This window comes from Pseudophryne corroboree, chromosome 7, assembly GCF_028390025.1.
Source record: "Pseudophryne corroboree isolate aPseCor3 chromosome 7, aPseCor3.hap2, whole genome shotgun sequence".
Lineage (NCBI taxonomy): Eukaryota > Metazoa > Chordata > Amphibia > Anura > Myobatrachidae > Pseudophryne > Pseudophryne corroboree.
This window is the reverse complement of record NC_086450.1, coordinates 505033931-505058088: the sequence shown is the minus strand read 5'-3', so window position 1 is coordinate 505058088 and position 24158 is coordinate 505033931.

Sequence of the window (24158 nt, the reverse complement as noted above, 5' to 3'; positions counted from 1 at the left end):
ACTCCCTCCCCTGACTGCACGTCCCTGGCACTCCCTCCCCTGACTGCACGTCCCTGGCACTGCCTCCCCTGACTGCACGTCCCTGGCACTGCCTCCCCTGACTGCACGTCCCTGGCACTGCCTCCCCTGAATGCACGTCCCTGGCACTGCCTTCCCTGACTGCACGTCCCTGGCACTGCCTCCCCTGACTGCACGTCCCTGGCACTCCCTCCCCTGACTGCACGTCCCTGGCACTGCCTTTCCTGACTGCACGTCCCTGGCACTGCCTTCCCTGACTGCACGTCCCTGGCACTGCCTTCCCTGACTGCACGTCCCTGGCACTCCCTACCCTGAATGCACGTCCCTGGCACTGCATCCCCTGACTGCACGTCCCTGGCACTGCCTCCCCTGACTGCACGTCCCTGGCACTGCCTCCCCTGACTGCACGTCCCTGGCACTGCCTCCCCTGACTGCACGTCCGGGCACTCCCTCCTCTGACTGAACGTCCCTGGCACTGCCACCCCTGACTGCACGTCCCTGGCACTCCCTCCCCTGGCTGCACGTCCCTGGCACTCTCTCCCCTGGCTGCACGTCCCTGGCACTGCCTCCCCTGACTGCACGTCCCTGGCACTGCCTCCCCTGACTGCACGTCCCTGGCACTCCCTCTACTGACTGCACGTCCCTGGCACTGCCACCCCTGACTGCACGTCCCTGGCACTCCCTACCCTGAACGCACGTCCCTGGTACTCCCTCCCCTGAATGTACATGGTTTTGCCCGTTAGAGAAAGATTTTGCTTTTGCAATTAACCTTGAATTAGGCCCAAAGTGAGACAGGCAAAACACCTGTCTGGGGTACGGCCACAACAAAATGGCACAGATCTAATGAAGAAAGCCAGTCAGCATGAATCTGTAACTCAATCATTTCTTTTACTCACTCTGTATTACAATTAACCCATCTCTCACAGACATATGAAGCTCTGGTCACACATGTGATATATATATATATATATATGCACTTTTAAATTTGGTTTCATTAATTGCATTTCATTTTCTATACCCTTATGTGAAAGGGTATGTCAGCTGTCTATTGCCTGCACTCACTATACTGGGATGGTAAACTGCTATATAGGAGCAGGGCCATCTTAACGTACAGGCAGTTGCCCAGGGCCCCACGATTCTAGGGGCCTTCAAGCAGGGGAGGGCTGGGCCGGGGGGCATCTGCCCTCTCTGGGCTGATGCCTCCAGAACGTCTTGGGAGGCAAGTAGAGATTGCTGCTCAGCTGCTCTGATTGTGAATTACACCCTATCATAGCAGCCAGGCAGCGTTCTCTATTTGCTTCCTAGCCTGCAGCCAGACAGTGAATGTCTATCAGCATGCGGATTGGTGGATGGCTGGGGCAATCCACCAATCAGAGTGCTGACAGCCATTCATTGCAAATGGTTGGATAGGGGCCCCAGTACATTTGCCCAAGGTCTACAATGCGGTTAAGCTGGCCCTGTATATGTAATATACATAATTCTTCTCAGACCCTTACATGCCACAGACCCCTCCACATGCCCCTCGTGTACCATCAGTCATCAGCACAGATTAGAACATTTTATCCCACAGAGGAGGACATCCAATTACCCCCGGTAATTTACTGTGGGTTACCTGATGCTGCACCGGCTCCCTCTTCAGCGCTGCTCCTCCGGGTGCTCCGCCATTATGTGACTGCTGCCGGGGGTGGGGGAGAGGGGGGGGATGCGGTCACGGTGCTACCCCGGTTTCTCCGCCAGGGGTCACAACGCGCCGAGGGCAGCTTCTGGGCCGCGGCGCCATGCCTGGCATGGGACACTGCAGGTTGTCCCGGTCAAACCAAATCCTCACAAACAACCCCGCTGTTTCTACCAAAAACACACAGGTTTCATTGGACATGTGTGTTTTCCGGAGACGGGCATTTTTTATTTACAGGCAATCAATCTGGATAGCCTGTAAAAAAGAAAAATCGGTGAAACATCGGGAAAAATCGCAAAAAACATACGTTTTTCGTACCTGATGTTTTACCGGGGCTAATAGAATCTTCCCCACAGAGCGAGAGAGAGTATTTGTCTCTCTATGCAGCCCCATACTAAATGTTACCATGGAAGAATGAAACACATCACCCTATGGCGTAACCTAGTAAGCAGACTGCCGCGGCATACAGAAAAGTGTCAGCACATGCCGCTGACTGCTGCCCGAACCTGCGCCACTGGCGCGCATCATCACCCGGCCAGGCTGTAGTCAGTGCTATTGCAGTGTCATTACTGGGTGTGACTGACTATGTGTGACTGAGCTGTGGTAGCCCCTCGGCGTGAGACCGGGCGATAGGGTGTCGGTACTTTCCATCTTTCAGCACAGAACTGATACTAATGCATCTTTGCCCGGATAATACTTTTCAGTCTTTAATCTTTCCCTCGGTTATCATCTAACTCTGTATTTGAACCTTGAGCACCTGCTGGTAATTGGTGATTGTCGTCTTTCTGAGGCATGAGGTTCTGAGTCGTTAACACCTCATTATTGTCTGACTGTTAGTTTACCACTTTGAGAAAAAATATAGGGGGTAGAGTTACTAAAGCTTCGAAAAATCAAAAGTGGTGGTGTTGCCCGTAGCAACCAATCAGAATCTAGCTATCAATTCTCAATTGCATCCTAGAAAATGATAGACATAACCTGATTGGTTGCTATGGACATCTCCACTTGTCTGTTTTAGCAGCGTTAGTAAATCTGCCCCCTAGAGTTTTGCACCCCCTGCTCTGTATCCCGTTGCATGTGCATATATATACATGTCTCCTATTTCCTTCCACCCATCCTGCCCTGATCAGTTATCCGTCACCAGGGATTATAACCCATCACCTGTAGCATCCATCTAATCCTGCTACAGCTTCATAAACACACTGAGGTCTTTACAGAATCACTGGTTTGTGACTTGTCATCTGGGCGTCACTTGTGTATGGTATAAGGGGTGTCCTGAGCAGGTTCTGGATGATAGGTCTATAGTCAAGTACATGTAGTGTAACAATAAAGCTGGCCAGCATTTGTAGGCTTCATGTAAAAGCAGCCAGTATTTACCCTGCATGCAAACAGAATACATGTATTTACACCCCTTGCAGTGCAGAGTGGTTTGTTCCAGATACAAAGTTACTTGCTTTTATTGCTGCCCCATATACAGCTGGCACGGCATGCATTTAATATTAAATTGACATATTAGGTTTAATATTTGTATTATTGAAAATAAATATGAAATAAATAACGTGAGTGAGGCAGTGGTCGGTGTAGCGTTGACTTCCTGGGCGCCATCCACTCCCAGAGCCACTAGAGGGCGGTGCTGCTGCACATATCAGGCTTCTGCAATCTTCCTCTCTAGTCACCAGTGATTTGTTGTCGTTTAACCCTTTGACCATTAGTGACTTCTACTGATTTAATGATAAGAGTTTAGACTCTGGTTCTTCCCTCCAGCTGGGGACCATGGAGTGTGCGCTGCACGGCTGTGGGAACAGAGAAATAGGTGTCAGCAAAGACATTAATAAATCACTCTTCGGCATCAATTTATTAACATTTATATAGTGATAACATATCCCATTGTGCTTAACATTCTCGTCACTTACATACTACTTACATTCTACTTACTGTACATACTACTTACATTACACCTTCCTGTCACTTACATACTACTTCCTGCCCGCTGTGGTCGGCCAATGACTGTCTCCTCTCCTCCACCCTGGTTACTGCATCTCACGCTAGAATCCAAGATGTCACCCGTGCTGCCCATCTTCCCTGGAACAAGCTCCCTCGCTCTGTCAGACTCTCCCCAACCTTGCAAAGCTTCAAACGGGCGCTGAGAACGCACCTGTTCATCAAAGCGTACCCTTCCACCACATAACCAAGTGTCGAGGTCGCTCTCCCCACCCCCGCATCAAGCCTTGGTGATCTCTCCCCTGCTTACCTCCTGCCCTCAGGCCCCCTCCCACCTCATGTCACCTGTTTGTCTCCCCTCTTCACCTAAATTGTAAGCTCCTTGGAGCAGGGACCTCTTCCCTCCTGTTCTCACAGCCATCTTCTCTCACCCTTCAAGTACAGGACTTATCTACTCAGCGTCCATCTAACCCGCATCTCCTCTCGCTCATAGCCGTTCATCTCTCCCAATGACTGCCTGCCCCTAGTGATGTGATCAGTGGCGGATCCAGGGGGGGGGGGCACTCGGGCCCGTGCCCCCCCCTGTCATTTGTGGCTTTCCCCTCCCCCGTCCCCCCGCGGCGTCGGCGCCGCACAGGGAGATGACGGGCGTCCGCTGAGATTGTGTTACCAGCGGGCGCCCGTCTCCCTGCACAGCGACAGCCAGAGGCAGGAGCTCAATACTGAGCTCCGGCTTCCGGCGCTGTCACTGCGCCGTACGCTATGGGAGAGACGTCAGTCATGACGTCTCTCTCATAGTACTGAGGAGAGGACGCCAGCCAGAAGGAGGACTGCAGCGGCGCGGGAACGGGGCTCGGTAAGTATTATGTTTTTTTCTTCCTTAATGCAGTGGGGGCATCTCCTGGGGGAAACTACGGGGGGACATTACTACTGGGGGGGCACCAACAAGGGGCATTACTACTGGGGGGGCATCAACAAGGGGCATTACTACTGAGGGGGGGCATTACTACTGGGGGCATTATAACTGGGGACATCACTACTGGGGGGCAGCTACTGGGGGCATTATTACTGGGGGGGGGCAGCTACTGGGGGCATTATTACTGGGGGGCACCTACAGGGGGCATTACTACTTGGGGGCTAAACTACAGGGGGAGCCAAACTACTGGGGGCATAACTACAGGGGCCAAACTATTGGGGGCATTACTACTGGAGGCTAAACTATAAGGGGGGCATAACTACAGGGGCTAAACTACAATGGGGCAAACTATAGGGGGGCATTACTACTGGTGGCTAAACTACTGGGGTCATAGCTGCAGGGGCATTACCACTGGGGGCATAATGACTGGGGGCATTACTACAGGCAACATTACTACTGGGGGCAATTGCATAAGGGACACCACTACTATGGGGTCTATATAAGGGGCACTACCAGTACAGTGGACATTGCATAATGAGGGCTACAACTGTGGGCATTGTATAAGAAGCGCCACCTCACATGCACTGAAGCCGCACGCAAATGTACTTGCCCCTTCCATGGTGCCCCCCCTATCATTTTCCTCTGGATCCGCCCCTGGATGTGATAATTACTGTTTTCTGTACTGCTTGTACTGTACCCTGCATGTGCTGCCATGCAATATATTGTGTCACTATATACAGTATCACAGCACCTCCCTGCAAACCCAGAGACCGATTACTGGCTAACGGCATTATTAGACTCAGGTATTACCTGAACCAGTGGGACGCCATCGCTGGATCTCTGCGGATGCCGGCTCCTGTACACAAAACACACGCACAGGCTCATTGTATGGAACGCAGTGCAGGGCACTGTACAATACACAAGGTGGGGAAGTGGGCAGTGTTGATGGGTAGGTAAGTATTGTTGGGTAGGTGGGTACGTGCACAAGACAGTTTAGATGGTGCGCTCGCTGCAGCCTATGTGAGAACACAAGGTGCCCGCCACAAACAGGCGTAGTCTCTTATCTACGCCAATCCCTATATACAGTGGGGATTGAAAGTTTGGGCACCCCAGGCAAAAATTCATTTTAATGTGCAAAAAGAAGCCAAGGAAAGATGGAAAAATCTCCAAAAGACATCAAATTACAGATTAAACATTCTTATAACATGTCAAAAAAAGTTTGATTTTATTTCCATCATTTACACTTTCAAAAGAACAGAAAACCAAAAATGGCGTCTGCAAAAGTTTGGGCACCCTGCAGAGTTAATACCTTGTACTGCCCCCTTTGGCAAGTATCACAGCTTGTAAACGCTTTTTGTAGCCAGCCAAGAGTCTTTCAATTCTTGTTTGAGGTATCTTCGCCCATTCTTCCTTACAAAAGTCTTCCAGTTCTTTGAGATTCCTGGGCTGTCTGTGACGCACTGCTCTTTTAAGGTCTATCCATAGATTTTAATTTATGTTGAGGTCAGGAGATTGTGAAGGCCATGGTGAAACCTTCAATTTACGCCTCTTGATGTAATCCACCATGGATTTTGAGGTGTATTTAGGATCATTATCCATTTGTAGAAGCCAGCCTCTCTTTAACTTCAGCTTTTTCACAGATGGCATCAAGTTAGCATCCAAAATTTGCTGGAATCTTATTGAATCCATTTTTCCTTCTACTCGTGAAATGTTCCCTGTGCCACTGGCTGCAATACAACCCCAAAGCATGATTGATCCACCCCCATGCTTAACAATTGGACAGAGGTTCTTTTCATTACATTCTGTGCCCTTCCTTCTCTAAACGTACCTTTGCTCATTCCGGCCAAAAAGTTCCATTTTAACCTCATCGGTCGACAGAACTTTATTCCAAAATGCATCAGGCTTGTCTATATGTTCATTTGCAAACTTCAAACACTGATTTTTGTGGTGAGGACGTAGAAGAGGTTTTCTTCTGATGACTCTTCCATGAAGACCATATTTGTACAAGTATCTCTTTATAGTGGAATAGTGTACCACAACTCCAGTGTCTACCAGATCTTCCTGGAGGGATCGTGCAGTCAAACGTGGATTTTGACTTGCTTTTCTCACAATCCTGCGAGCTGTTCTGTCTGATATTTTTCTTGGTTTTCCAGATCTTGCTTTAACTTCCACTGTTCCCGATGACTGCCATTTCTTAATTACATTCCGAACAGAGGATATGGGCATCTGATAACGCTTTGCTATCTTCTTATAGCCTTCTCCTGCTTTGTGAGCATCAACTATTCTCAGTTTCAGTGTTCTACACAACTGCTTAGAGGAACCTATGGTGCTGATTGTTGGAGCAAGGTCAGATGAGTCTGGGCTTTTAAAACCTTTGAGATTGACATCACCTGGTCTTTCCAGACGATGATTGAGAACAATCCATGATACTGCCAGGTCTCAGCTGTCCAAAGGGGGCAGTACAAGGTGTTAACTCTGCAGGGTGCCCAAACTTTTGCAGATGCCATTTTTGGTTTTCTGCTCTTTTGAAAATGTAAATGATGGAAATAAAATCAAACTTTTTTGACATGTTATAAGAATGTCTAATCTGTAATTTGTTGCCTTTTGGAGATTTTTCCATCTTTCCTTGGCTTCTTTTTGCACATTAAAATGAATTTTTGCCTGGGGTGCCCAAACTTTCAATCCCCACTGTATCAGTCTCTATATATACTATTATCAGAATGAGAGATACATACAGGAAACTGAGATAAAGGAATATCATGTAAGGAAGGGGCTAATTAGACCCTGTCTCCACTCCTGCAGGTCTTATGATTTGTACAATGCCGAGTTACCGCCTCCCACAAGGCCAAACCAGAAGATGCCAGCACTGCCTGTTGGCTCAGGTAGCCATAACTGAGACCATTGTTTCCCATAACACCCTCCCCCTCATTTTCCTGCAGAGTCCTGTTACTGCGAGAAGTGGCCTCTCTGTGTCACCGACTCCGGCGTAACATGAACTACTGACATCACCGAGACACACATGCAGCCTATCACTATCCTGGAAACAGTGACATCACCGAGACACACATGCAGCCTATCACTACCCTGGAATCAGTGACATCACCGAGACACACATGCAGCCTATCACTACCCTGGAATCAGTGACATCACCGAGACACACATGCAGCCTATCACTACCCTGGAAACAGTGACATCACCGAGACACACATGCTGCCTATCACTACCCTGGAAACAGTGACATCACCGAGACACACATACAGCCTATCACTACCCTGGAAACAGTGACATCACCGAGACACACATGCAGCCTATCACTACCCTGGAAACCGGTGACATCACCGAGACACACAGGCAGCCTATCACTACCCTGGGAATAGTGACATCACTGAGACACACATGCAGCCTATCACTACCCTGGAAACAGTGACATCACCGAGACACACATGCAGCCTATCAGTACCCTGGAAACAGTGACATCACCGAGACACACATGCAGCCTATCACTACCCTGGAAACAGTGACATCACTGAGACACACAGGCAGCCTATCACTACCCTGGGAATAGTGACATCACTGAGACACACATGCAGCCTATCACTACCCTGGGAATAGTGACATCACCGAGACACACATGCAGCCTATCACTACCCTGGAAACCGGTGACATCACCGAGACACACATGCAGCCTATCAATACCCTGGAAACAGTGACATCACCGAGACACACATACAGCCTATCACTACCCTGGAAACAGTGACATCACCGAGACACACATGCAGCCTATCACTACCCTGGAAACCGGTGACATCACTGAGACACACATGCAGCATATCACTACCCTGGAAACAGTGACATCACCGAGACACACATGCAGCCTATCACTACCCTGGGAATAGTGACATCACCGAGACACACAGGCAGCCTATCACTACCCTGGGAATAGTGACATCACCGAGACACACATGCAGCCTATTACTACCCTGGGAATAGTGACATCACCGAGACACACAGGCAGCCTATCACTACCCTGGGAATAGTGACATCACCGAGACACACATGCAGCCTATCACTACCCTGGGAATAGTGACATCACTGAGACACACATACAGCCCATCACTACCTTGGGAACAGTGACACGCATACAGCCTATAGGTACCCTGGAAACAGTGACATCACCGAGACACACATGCAGCCTATTACTACCCTGGGAATAGTGACATCACTGAGACACACATACAGCCTATCACTACCCTGGGAATAGTGACATCACTGAGACACACATACAGCCTATCACTACCCTGGGAATAGTGACATCACTGAGACACACATACAGCCTATCACTACCCTGGGAACAGTGACACGCATACAGCCTATAGGTACCCTGGAAACAGTGACATCACCGAGACACACATGCAGCCTATTACTACCCTGGGAATAGTGACATCACTGAGACACGCATACAGCCTATCACTACCCTGGAAACAGTGACATCACCGAGACACAGATGCAGCCTATCACTACCCTGGAAACAGTGACATCACCGAGACACAGATGCAGCCTATCACTACCCTGGAAACAGTGACATCACCGAGACACACATGCAGCCTATCACTACCCTGGAAACAGTGACATCACCGAGACACACATACAGCCTATCACTACCCTGGAAACAGTGACATCACCGAGACACACAGGCAGCCTATCACTACCCTGGGAATAGTGACATCACTGAGACACACATGCAGCCTATCACTACCCTGGGAATAGTGACATCACTGAGACACACATGCAGCCTATCACTACCCTGGGAATAGTGACATCACCGAGACACACAGGCAGCCTATCACTACCCTGGGAATAGTGACATCACTGAGACACACATGCAGCCTATCACTACCATGGGAATAGTGACATCACCGAGACACACAGGCAGCCTATCACTACCCTGGGAATAGTGACATCACCGAGACACACAGGCAGCCTATCACTACCCTGGGAATAGTGACATCACCGAGACACACATGCAGGCTATCACTACCCTGGGAATAGTGACATCACTGAGACACACATACAGCCTATCACTACCCTGGGAACAGTGACACGCATACAGCCTATAGGTACCCTGGAAACAGTGACATCACCGAGACACACATGCAGCCTATTACTACCCTGGGAATAGTGACATCACTGAGACACACATACAGCCTATCACTACCCTGGGAATAGTGACATCACTGAGACACACATACAGCCTATCACTACCCTGGGAATAGTGACATCACTGAGACACACATACAGCCTATCACTACCCTGGGAACAGTGACACGCATACAGCCTATAGGTACCCTGGAAACAGTGACATCACCGAGACACACATGCAGCCTATTACTACCCTGGGAATAGTGACATCACTGAGACACGCATACAGCCTATCACTACCCTGGGAATAGTGACATCACTGAGACACGCATACAGCCTATCACTACCCTGGGAATAGGGACATCACCGAGACACACATGCAGCCTATTACTACCCTGGGAATAATGACATCACTGAGACACGCATACAGCCTATCACTACCCTGGGAATAGGGACATCACCGAGACACAAATGCAGCCTATAACTACCCTGGGAATAGGGACATCACCGAGACACACATACAGCCTATCACTACCCTGGGAATAGTGACATCACTGAGACACACATACAGCCTATCACTACCCTGGGAATAGTGACATCACTGAGACACACATACAGCCTATAACTACCCTGGGAATAGGGACATCACCGAGACACAAATGCAGCCTATCACTACCCTGGGAATAGTGACATCACCGAGACACACATGCAGCCTATTACTACCCTGGGAATAGGGACATCACCGAGACACACAGGCAGCCTATCACTACCCTGGGAATAGGGACATCACCGAGACACACAGGCAGCCTATCACTACCCTGGGAATAGTGACATCACTGAGACACATACGCAGCCTATAACTACTCTGGGAATAGGGACATCACCGAGACACACATGCAGCCTATTACTACCCTGGGAATAGGGACATCACCGAGACACACAGGCAGCCTATCACTACCCTGGGAATAGTGACATCACTGAGACACATACGCAGCCTATAACTACTCTGGGAATAGTGACATCACTGAGACACACATACAGCCTAGCACTACCTGGGTAATAGTGACATCACTGAGACACACATACAGCCTATCTGCCCTATCACTACCCAGGGAACAGTGACATCACTGTGGTGCTTAGTGCCTCATGGCTTCTAGTGAATTGGGAAGATGCTTTGCCATGAGCATTGGGGTAATCTTCAATTATTTTCAGCATCTAAGGTCTCTGCGAGCATTAACGTAGCTCTGATAAATATAATGATGAGGATTTGGCTCCAATAGCATGAGTGTGGCGTGTGATAATGGTAATAATGAGAGGCTCACACTGGAGGGACCAGTAGCTGCACAATAGGTCACGCCCTATCCGCTGCCCACACCCTGACATAACAGAGCACAGCTCATATCCATTCATTTCTCTCATTCATTCATTTTTCATAACCGATAAGAAAGACGACATATTTGTGCTAACTCTACTCGTACAACTGCTGACGCATTTCGCTATGAGCAGAGTTCTTCTTTAACATTAAAACTATAATGAAATAGGACTATAACTTCCATCTTACCTCTCAGGTATCTCTGCCCCACTATGTGCTGGGCCGTGGGATAGCCCAGATGGGCGTAGAAGTGGGTGACGTGGAAGTGGAAATTTTCATAACAGATCCACATGTACAGCAATAGTAGCAGTGATAGGAGGACAACAAGGAGCTGGGGGAAGGGGGTAGAGAGGATTATTATATACTATTACAGAAACAGCACATTATACAGGATTACAGAAACAGCACATTATTCAGGGTTACAGAAACAGCACATTGTACAGGATTACAGAAACAGCACATTATACAGGATTACAGAAACAGCACATTGTACAGGATTACAGAAACAGCACATTATTCAGGATTACAGAAACAGCACATTATTCAGGATTACAGAAACAGCACATTATTCAGGATTACAGAAACAGCACATTATTCAGGATTACAGAAACAGCACATTGTACAGGATTACAGAAACAGCACATTGTACAGGATTACAGAAACAGCACATTGTACAGGATTACAGAAACAGCACATTATTCAGGATTACAGAAACAGCACATTATTCAGGATTACAGAAACAGCACATTATTCAGGATTACAGAAACAGCACATTATTCAGGGTTACAAAAACAGCACATTATACAGGGTTACAGAAACAGCACATTATACAGGATTACAGAAACAGCACATTATTCAGGATTACAGAAACAGCACATTATTCAGGATTACAGAAACAGCACATTATTCAGGATTACAGAAACAGCACATTATTCAGGATTACAGAAACAGCACATTGTACAGGATTACAGAAACAGCACATTGTACAGGATTACAGAAACAGCACATTGTACAGGATTACAGAAACAGCACATTATTCAGGATTACAGAAACAGCACATTATTCAGGATTACAGAAACAGCACATTATTCAGGATTACAGAAACAGCACATTATTCAGGATTACAGAAACAGCACATTATTCAGGGTTACAAAAACAGCACATTATACAGGGTTACAGAAACAGCACATTATACAGGGTTACAAAAACAGCACATTATACAGGGTTACAAAAACAGCACATTATACAGGGTTACAAAAACAGCACATTATACAGGGTTACAAAAACAGCACATTATACAGGGTTACAAAAACAGCACATTATACAGGGTTACAAAAACAGCACATTATACAGGGTTACAAAAACAGCACATTATACAGGATTACAGAAACAGCACATTATTCAGGGTTACAGAAACAGCACATTATACAGGGTTACAGAAACAGCACATTATACAGGGTTACAGAAACAGCACATTATTCAGGATTACAAAAACAGCACATTATACAGGATTACAGAAACAGCACATTATTCAGGGTTACAGAAACAGCACATTATTCAGGGTTACAGAAGCAGCACATTATTCAGGGTTACAGAAACAGCACACATTATTCAGGGTTACAGAAACAGCACATTATTCAGGGTTACAAAAACAGCACATTATTCAGGGTTACAAAAACAGCACATTATACAGGATTACAAAAAAACAGCCCATTATTCAGGATTACAAAAACAGCACATTATACAGGATTACAAAAACAGCACATTATACAGGATTACAAAAACAGCACATTATACAGGATTGCAGAAACAGCACCTTGTACAGGATTGCAGAAACAGCACATTATTCAGGGTTACAGAAGCAGCACATTATTCAGGGTTACAGAAACAGCACATTATACAGGATTGCAGAAACAGCACCTTGTACAGGATTGCAGAAACAGCACCTTGTACAGGATTGCAGAAACAGCACATTATACAGGATTACAGAAACAGCACATTATTCAGGATTACAAAAACAGCACATTATACAGGGTTACAAAAACAGCACATTATACAGGGTTACAAAAACAGCACATTATACAGGGTTACAAAAACAGCACATTATACAGGATTACAGAAACAGCACATTATTCAGGGTTACAGAAACAGCACATTATACAGGGTTACAAAAACAGCACATTATACAGGATTACAGAAACAGCACATTATTCAGGATTACAGAAACAGCACATTATTCAGGGTTACAGAAGCAGCACATTATTCAGGGTTACAGAAACAGCACATTATTCAGGGTTACAGAAACAGCACATTATTCAGGGTTACAAAAACAGCACATTATTCAGGGTTACAAAAACAGCACATTATTCAGGGTTACAAAAACAGCACATTATACAGGATTACAAAAAAACAGCACATTATTCAGGATTACAAAAACAGCACATTATACAGGATTACAAAAACAGCACATTATACAGGATTGCAGAAACAGCACCTTGTACAGGATTGCAGAAACAGCACATTATTCAGGGTTACAGAAGCAGCACATTATTCAGGGTTACAGAAACAGCACATTATACAGGATTGCAGAAACAGCACCTTGTACAGGATTGCAGAAACAGCACCTTGTACAGGATTGCAGAAACAGCGCCTTGTACAGGATTGCAGAAACAGCGCCTTGTACAGGATTGCAGAAACAGCGCCTTGTACAGGATTGCAGAAACAGCGCCTTGTACAGGATTGCAGAAACAGCACCTTGTACAGGATTGCAGAAACAGCATATTATACAGGATTGCAGAAACAGCACCATGTACAGGATTGCAGCACTTTATGCAGGATTACATAAACAGCACTTTATGCAGGATTACATAAACAACACATTATACAGGAATACAGAAACAACACATTATACAGGATTTCAGAATAGATTAAAAAAAAATGCCCAGGGCTAGTTACTTAAAACTTGTGACATATAAATCACACTGAATATATCATTACAATGTGTATGCTACAAAATACACACATAACATAATAAAACATCAAACTAAGGGCCTAATTCAGACCTGATTGCTGGGCAGCGATTTTTGCAGTCCTGCGATCAGATAGTCGCCGCCTACAGGGAGTGTATATTAGCTGTGCAAGTGTGCGATCGCATGTGTAGCAGAGCTGTACAAACTGATTCTGTGCAGTCTCTGCGCAGCCCAGGACTTACTCAGCCGCTGCGGTCACATCAGGCTGATCGGGGCCGGAGCCGACGTCAGACAACCTCCCTGAAAACGCCTGAGCCTGCCTGCATTTTTCCGGACACTCCCTGAAAACGGTCATTTGCCACCCACAAACGGCCTCTTCCTGTCAATCTCCTTGCGAACGCCCGTGCGAATGGATCCTTCGACCATCCCGTCGCAGGGCGCCGATGCCCGTGGCAGCCGTGCAACATGCCGGTGCAGTGCGGTGCATACGCATGCACAGTTTGTATCTGATCGCCCGCTGTGCGAAAACGCACAGCAGCCATCAGATCTGAATGACCCCCTAGATTCAGAAAATTAAAACAACTGCAACAATAGACCAGACGGAGTTGAACAAACAAGGCGTCATACAGATAGTAACTGAGGTTATACAAGAACACAGCAAACTGTAGCTGCAGAAATGATAAGCCAGTGGCGCACCCAGGGGGGGTTTCCGAGCACCCAGAAACCCCCCTCCACTAAAAAAATAAATATATTTTTTTTTAGCTGCATGAGTATTATTAATGGCTGTAGCGTCCTCTGCGGCCTGCTGTCTTCCTGGTGGCACTTGTAAGTGCAATAAAAGTTTACTTTATTTTAATTATAGCACATATATATCCATGTGCATACATATATACACATGTATATACATACATATAAACACACATACACACACACACATATATATGAGATATATATATATATATATATATATACATACACACACACACACACGTGTATATATATGTGTACTGTATGTGTGTACATATGTGTATATATATATATATATATATATATATATGTATGCATGGTTAATATGCTATGTATATATGTGTGTGTGTATATGTGTATATATATATATATATATATGTGTAGACATATATATACACACACACACACACACACACACACACACACTAGTTTTATGGACCCAGCATATACTGGGTCACCTCAGTCCCCACCCCCATGATTGGCTCCGCCCAGTTCTGGAAACCCCCCCCCCCCCCATGCAAATCCTGCGTTTGCTACTGTAAGCGATAGCTGCTACAGTATGATAGGTAGATGCAGGGGTATTTTAAGAGAGGAGGGGCCCGCGTGCAGCCTCCATCGAAGGCCCCTTCCTCTCCAGCAGCAGTAGACGCTGGCATAATGGAAGTTACATGTGTGAGTGTCCAAGTGTGCGTGACCCCCGTCTGTTTGCGTGTCGTCGTCCCCCCGCGGAGGCAGCGGCCAGGAGAACTATATCTCTCAGCAGCCCCCTCCCCAGTAAAGGGATCGTGGGGCGACCACAGGGAGCCATGGAGACCACCAGACTGGTAAGTATTATTCTTTCTTCTCTTGCACCGCAGGGTTATCAAAGCTGGAAACCCCATGTGCAGATTTTTTTAATTGGAAACCGTGGGTACCGGAAACGCGCATGCCCGCAGTAATCCAAAACTGTGTGCAAGCTTTTTTTGCAGTGAAAACCTTGCACCCAGTTGAATTCCCCCCATAGTGAAGAGTTATTGCATGTACAATAAATAACAGTAAATAACTAATAACAGGAACCACATGCTCCAACAAGGACACAGCACACGGGACACCTCCCCTTATCAGATGCCCCTGCGTGAAACATGGCGGTGCCAGCATCAAGGTACGGGCATACAGGCATCGGCTGTCTACTGTAGTCAGGACGGATGGGAGAATGTTTGTCTTCCAGCAGGACAATGATCTATCCCACACTACGCGAGCGACACTGCACTATGGGGGTAATTCTGAGTTGATCGCAGCAGGAAATTTGTTAGCAGTTGGGCAAAACCATGTGCACTGCAGGGGAGGCAGATATAACATGTGCAGAGAGAGTTAGATGTGGGTGGGTTATTTTGTTTCTGTGTAGGGTAAATACTGGCTGCTTTATTTTTACACTGCAATTTAGATTGCAGATTGAACACATCCCACCCAAATCTAACTCTCTCTGCACATGTTACATCTGCCCTACCTGCAGTGCACATGGTTTTGCCCAACTGAAGAACAGAGAATAGAGAGGTGACCAGTACAGGATTGGGAAGTCTCACAAGCGCTACGTCTATTCATCTTAGTCAGTGACTTAACATGTGAGCTGAACCTCCACGGAAATAAGACAGCGGGTATGGGGGCAGATGTATTAAGACTGGAGAAGTGATAAAGCAGTGATAAGTGAAAGGTGATAACGCACCAGCCAATCAGCTCCCAACTGTCATTTTTCAAACCTGTAATGATTGGCTGGTGTGTTATCACCTGGCATTTATCACTACTTTATCACTTCTCCAGTCTTAATACATCTGCCAAATGGTGCCGGACCGCATAAGCAAAGGTCAACCTTAAATCGATGCGTCTGCAATGAAATTGTGGGGTGGCGCCACACACATACTGGGCGCAGCATGTGAGTAGATGGACGCTGCGGGAAGCAAGCTCTGCATCCATCTCTGAATAACCCCCTTATACGCTGTGAGGACGCTGTTCCGTCAGTCATCTTATATACAGTATACTAAGGACATGCTGACATCAGTAGTAGTAACGGGGCGACATATACATATAACGTCTCACCTCCCACCGAGACCACCCCTTGCGTCCGCTCCTAGCCTCCTCTGTCCTGGTCCCAGCCTGTCCCCTCCGTCTCCTCATCTTCTCTCCCCTGCCCCACACTGAGCCTCCTCACTTATTGCCCCTCTGCTCCCTGACGCTGTAGCTGCATTGTCCTGTGCCCGCCTGGTCAGGGGGAGATAAGAGGACCTGCGTGTCCCTGATTACCGCTATCTGCGGAGAGCACACATCCGTCCATCATCTGCTCCATATGGAATCACACGGGTACTCCTCCGACCGACACGTCGCTGCACTACTCACTGAGGCCCCGGCCACTAAGGAGTCTTATCTCAGCAATGAGTTGGATCCAGTTATCCTGCAATCTGGCCGGGAGCTTCCCGGGATTGCGATCTGAGTGTATCTGTCCGTATTCTGTATGTGTACATATGCACAGTATAACTTCTCATGCTCTGTATACAAAGTGTAATGCTCAGTACCTGTCCTTATCCTGTATGTATGTACAGCTGCACAGTATCACTACTCATGCTCTGTGTACAGGGTGTAATGCTCAGTATCTGTCCTTATCCTGTGTGAGTAACGCTGCACAGTATCACTTCTCATGCTCTATGTGTACAGGGTGTAATGCTCAGTATCTTTCCTTAACCTGTATGTGTGTACAGATGCACAGTATCACTTCTCCTATCTGTGTGCTAAGACGTGTGTGGACCATACTTACCTACTTTGCTGCCTCCTCCGGGAGGAGGCAGCGTTGTAGGTGAATGGGGGCGTGGCCGGCAGCAGGACGGGTGGTTCGGGGGCGTGCCCGGCAGCAGGATGGGCGGTCCGAGGGCATTGCATCAGGGTCGCGTCATCGTGACTCCACCCCCCGCTGTGCTGTGCCGAGAAACGAGGCGCTGCATAGCGGGGGGGCGGAGCTACGATGACGCGATTCAGCGCGAATCGCGTCATCGGACCCCCTCGGCCCGCCTACTTGTTCACTGCTGCGGGCGGCCGAGGGGGAAAGCGGGAGGCTTGCCCACCTTTCCGGGGGGACGGGAGGGTCACCCGATTTTCGGGAGCCTCCCGGCCATTCCGGGAGGGTAGGCAAGTATGGTGTGGACAGTACCACTTCTCCTTGCTTGCAGAACGCCTGGTGTAGGGTGCCTTTACATTCCCGTTTCCCCCACCAGCGCAGTTAGGGCCTCCATCCACTAGTGCGACATTGCCTGTTTTTATGCAGTTGAGATGAATTCCTGAGACGGATTGCATGAAAACTGTCACATTGCATGTACTTTTCGTGCAATTGCGATGCAATGTGCGCTCACATGTGTCTCCCATCACAGTCTCAGATCACACGTGCTGCATGTTACATTTATCTCAATTGCACAGAAATAGGTTTAATAACAGATTGCATGAGATAAATCACATGTAAGAAATATTGAGCATTACACCCTGTATACAGAGCAGGAGTAGTGATACTGTGCAGCTGTACACAGATACAGGATAAGGACAGACACTGAGCATTACACCTTGTACCGAGAGTATGAGAAGTTATACTATGCAGCTGTACACACATACATGATAAGGACAGGTACTGAGCATTACACTTTGTATGCAGAGCATGAGAAGTTATACTGTGCATATGTACACCTACAGGATAAGGACAGATACTGAGCATTACACCCTGTACACAGAGCATGAGAAGAGATACTGTGCAGCTGGAAGCACAGGATAAGAGCAGATACTGAGCATTACACTTTGTATACAGAGAAGTTACACTGTGCACATGCAGAGATATACAGGATAAGGACAGGTACTGAGCATTACACTCTGTATACAGAGAAGTTACACTGTGCACATGCAGAGATATACAGGATAAGGACAGGTACTGAGCATTACACCCCGTATATAGAGAAGTGATACTGTGCGCATGTACATATATACAGGATAAGGACAGGTACTGAGCATTATACCCTGTATAGAGGGAAGTGATACTGTGCACATGTAGAGATATACAGAATAAGGACAGGTACTGAGCATCACGCCCTGTATATAGAGAAGTGATACTGTGCACATGTAGAGCTATACAGGATAAGGACAGGTACCGATATTACACCCTGTATACAGAGAAGTGATACTGTGCACATGTAGAGATATACAGGATAAGGACAGGTACTGAGCATTACACCCTGTATACAGAGAAGTGATACTGTGCACATGTAGAGATATACAGGATAAGGACCGGCACTGAGCATTACACCCTGTATATAGAGAAGTGATACTGTGCACATGTAGAGCTATACAGGGTGAGGACAGGTACCGATATTACACCCTGTATACAGAGAAGTGATACTGTGCACATGTAGAGATATACAGGATAAGGACAGGTACTGAGCATTACGCCCCATATACAGAGAAGTGATACTGTGCACATGTATATACTGAAAAGGACAGGTACTGAGCATTACGCCCCGCATAGAGAGAAGTGATACTGTACACATGTACACACACAGGATAAGGACAGGTACTGAGCATTACACCCTGTAAACAGAGAAGTGATACTGTGCACGTGCAGAGATATACAGGATAAGGACAGGTACTGAGCATTACACCCCGTATACAGAGAAGTGATACTGTGCACATATACACACATGATAAGTACAGGTACTGAGCATTACGCCATGTATACAGAGAAGTGATACGGTGCACATGTACACACACAGGATAAGGACAGGCACTAAGCATTACAGCCTGTATACAGAGAAGTGATACTGTGCACATGCTGAGATATACAGGATAAGGACAGGTACTGAGCATTACGCCCCGTATACAGAGAAGTGCACATGTACACACACAGGATAAGGACAGCAGGTACTGAGCATTACAGCCTGTATACAGAGAAGTGATACTGTGCACATGTACACACACAGGATAAGGACAGGCACTGAGCATTACACCCTGTATACAGAGAAGTGATACTGTGCACATATGCACACACATAAGGACAGGTACTGAGCATTATGCCATGTATACGGATAAGTGGTACTGTACACACACACACACACACACACACACACACACACACACACACACACACGATAAGGACAGGCCCTGAGCATTACAGCCTGTATACAGAGAAGTGATACTGTGCACATGCAGAGATATACTGGCTAAGGACAGGTACTAAGCATTACACCCTGCATACAGAGAAGTGATACTGTGCACATGTAGAGATATACAGGATAAGGACAGGTACTGAGCATTACACCCTGTATACAGAGAAGTGACACTGTGCGCATGTACACATATACAGGATAAGGACAGGTACTGAGCATTATACCCTGTATACAGAGGCCTGATACTGTGCACATGTAGAGCTATACAGGATAAGGACAGGTACCGATATTACACCCTGTATACAGAGAAGTGATGCTGTGCGCATGTAGAGATATACAGGATAAGGACAGGTACTGAGCATTACGCCCCATATACAGAGAAGTGATACTGTGCACATGTATATACTGAAAAGGACAGGTACTGAGTATTACGCCCCGTATATAGAGAAGTGATACTGTGCACATATACACACACATGATAAAGACAGGTACTGAGCATTACGCCATGTATACAGAGAAGTTATACTGTGCACATGTACACACACAGGATAAGGACAGGCACTGACCATTACAGCCTGTATATAGAGAAGTGATACTGTGCACATGTACACACACAGGATAAGGACTGGTACTGAGCATTACACCCCGTCTACAGAGAAGTGATACTGTGCACATATACACACACAGGATAAGGACAGGTACTGAGCATTACGTCATGTATACAGAGAAGTGATACTGTGCACATGTACACACACAGGATAAGGACGGGCACTGAGCATTACAGCCTGTATACAGAGAAGTGATACTGTGCACATGCAGAGATATACAGGATAAGGACAGGTACTGAGCATTACACCCTGAATTCAGAGAAGTGATACTGTGCACATGTAGAGATATACAGGGTAAGGACAGGTACTGAGCATTACGCCCCATATACAGAGAAGTGATACTGTGCACATGTATATACTGAAAAGGACAGGTACTGAGCATTACGCCCCGTATACAGAGAAGTGACACTATACACATGTACACACACAGGATAAGGACAGGTACTGAGCATTACACTATGTATACAGAGAAGTGATACTGTGCACATGTACACACACAGGATAAGGACAGGCACTGAGCATTACAGCCTGTATACAGAGAAGTGATACTGTGCACATGCAGATATACAGGATAAGGACAGGTACTGAGCATTACACCCTGTATACAGAGAAGTGATACTGTGCACATATACACACACAGGATAAGGACAGCAGGTACTGAGCATTACAGCCTGTATACAGAGAAGTGATACTGTGCACATGTACACACACAGGATAAGGACAACAGGTACCGATATTACACCCTGTATACAGAGAAGTGATACTGTGCACATGTAGAGATATACAGGATAAGGACAGGTACTGAGCATTACACCCTGTATACAGAGAAGTGATACTGTGCACATGTAGAGATATACAGGATAAGGACTGGCACTGAGCATTACACCCTGTATATAGAGAAGTGATACTGTGCACATGTAGAGCTATACAGGGTAAGGACAGGTACCGATATTACACCCTGTATACAGAGAAGTGATACTGTGCACATGTAGAGATATACAGGATAAGGACAGGTACTGAGCATTACGCCCCATATACAGAGAAGTGATACTGTGCACATGTATATACTGAAAAGGACCGGTACTGAGCATTACGCCCCGTATAGAGAGAAGTGATACTGTACACATGTACACACACAGGATAAGGACAGGTACTGAGCATTACACCCTGTAAACAGAGAAGTGATACTGTGCACATGCAGAGATATACAGGATAAGGACAGGTACTGAGCATTACACCCCGTATACAGAGAAGTGATACTGTGCACATATACACACATGATAAGTACAGGTACTGAGCATTACGCCATGTATACAGAGAAGTGATACGGTGCACATGTACACACACAGGATAAGGACAGGCACTAAGCATTACAGCCTGTATACAGAGAAGTGATACTGTGCACATGCTGAGATATACAGGATAAGGACAGGTACTGAGCATTACGCCATGTATACAGAGAAGTGATACTGTGCACATGTACACACACAGGATAAGGACAGCAGGTACTGAGCATTACAGCCTGTATACAGAGAAGTGATACTGTGCACATGTACACACACACAGGATAAGGACAGGCACTGAGCATTACACCCTGTATACAGAGAAGTGATACTGTGCACATATACACACACATAAGGACAGGTACTGAGCATTATGCCATGTATATGGATAAGTGGTACTGTGCACATGTACACACACACACACACTCACACACACACACACACACGATAAGGACAGGCCCTGAGCATTACAGCCTGTATACAGAGAAGTGATACTGTGCACATGTATATACTGAAAAGGACAGGTACTGAGCATTACGCCCCGTATACAGAGAAGTGACACTATACACATGTACACACACAGGATAAGGACAGGTACTAAGCATTACGCCATGTATACAGAGAAGTGATACTGTGCACATGTACACACACAGGATAAGGACAGCAGGTACTGAGCATTACAGCCTGTATACAGAGAAGTGATACTGTGCACATGTACACACACAGGATAAGGACAGCAGGTACTGAGCATTACAGCCTGTATACAGAGAAGTGATACTGTGCACATGTACACACACAGGATAAGGACAGTAGGTACTGAGCATTACAGCCTGTGATACTGAGCACATGCAGAGATATACAGGATAAGGACAGGTACTGAGCATTACACCCTGTATACAGAGAAGTGATACTGAGCACATGCAGAGATATACATGATAAGGACAGGTACAGAGCATTACACCCCGTATACATAGAAGTGATACTGTGCACATGTACACTCAGGATAAGGACAGCAGGTACTGAGCATTACACCCTGTATATAGAGAAGTGATACTGTGCACATGCAGAGATATACATGATAAGGACAGGTACTGAGCATTACAGCCTGTATACAGAGAAGTGATACTGTGCATATGTACACACACAGGATAAGGACAGCAGGTACTGAGCATTACAGCCTGTATACAGAGAAGTGATACTGTGCACATGTACACACACAGGATAAGGACAGTAGGTACTGAGCATTACAGCCTGTGATACTGAGCACATGCAGAGATATACAGGATAAGGACAGGTACTGAGCATTACACCCTGTATACAGAGAAGTGATACTGAGCACATGCAGAGATATACAGGATAAGGACAGGTACAGAGCATTACACCCCGTATACATAGAAGTGATACTGTGCACATGTACACTCAGGATAAGGACAGCAGGTACTGAGCATTACACCCTGTATATAGAGAAGTGATACTGTGCACATGCAGATATACATGATAAGGACAGGTACTGAGCATTACAGCCTGTATACAGAGAAGTGATACTGTGCACATGTACACACACAGGATAAGGACAGCAGGTACTGAGCATTACAGCCTGTATACAGAGAAGTGATACTGTGCACATGTACACACACAGGATAAGGACAGTAGGTACTGAGCATTACAGCCTGTGATACTGAGCACATGCAGAGATATACAGGATAAGGACAGGTACTGAGCATTACACCCTGTATAGAGAAGTGATACTGAGCACATGCAGAGATATACAGGATAAGGACAGGTACTGAGCATTACACCCTGTATACAGAGAAGTGATACTGAGCACATGCAGAGATATACAGGATAAGGATAGGTACAGAGCATTACACCCCGTATACATAGAAGTGATACTGTGCACATGTACACTCAGGATAAGGACAGCAGGTACTGAGCATTACACCCTGTATATAGAGAAGTGATACTGTGCACATGCAGATATATACATGATAAGGAGAGGTACTGAGCATTACAGCCTGTATACAGAGAAGTGATACTGTGCACATGTACACACACAGGATAAGGACAGTAGGTACTGAGCATTACAGCCTGTGATACTGAGCACATGCAGAGATATACAGGATAAGGACAGGTACTGAGCATTACACCCTGTATAGAGAAGTGATACTGAGCACATGCAGAGATATACAGGATAAGGACAGGTACTGAGCATTACACCCTGTATACAGAGAAGTGATACTGAGCACATGCAGAGATATACAGGATAAGGATAGGTACAGAGCATTACACCCCGTATACATAGAAGTGATACTGTGCACATGTACACTC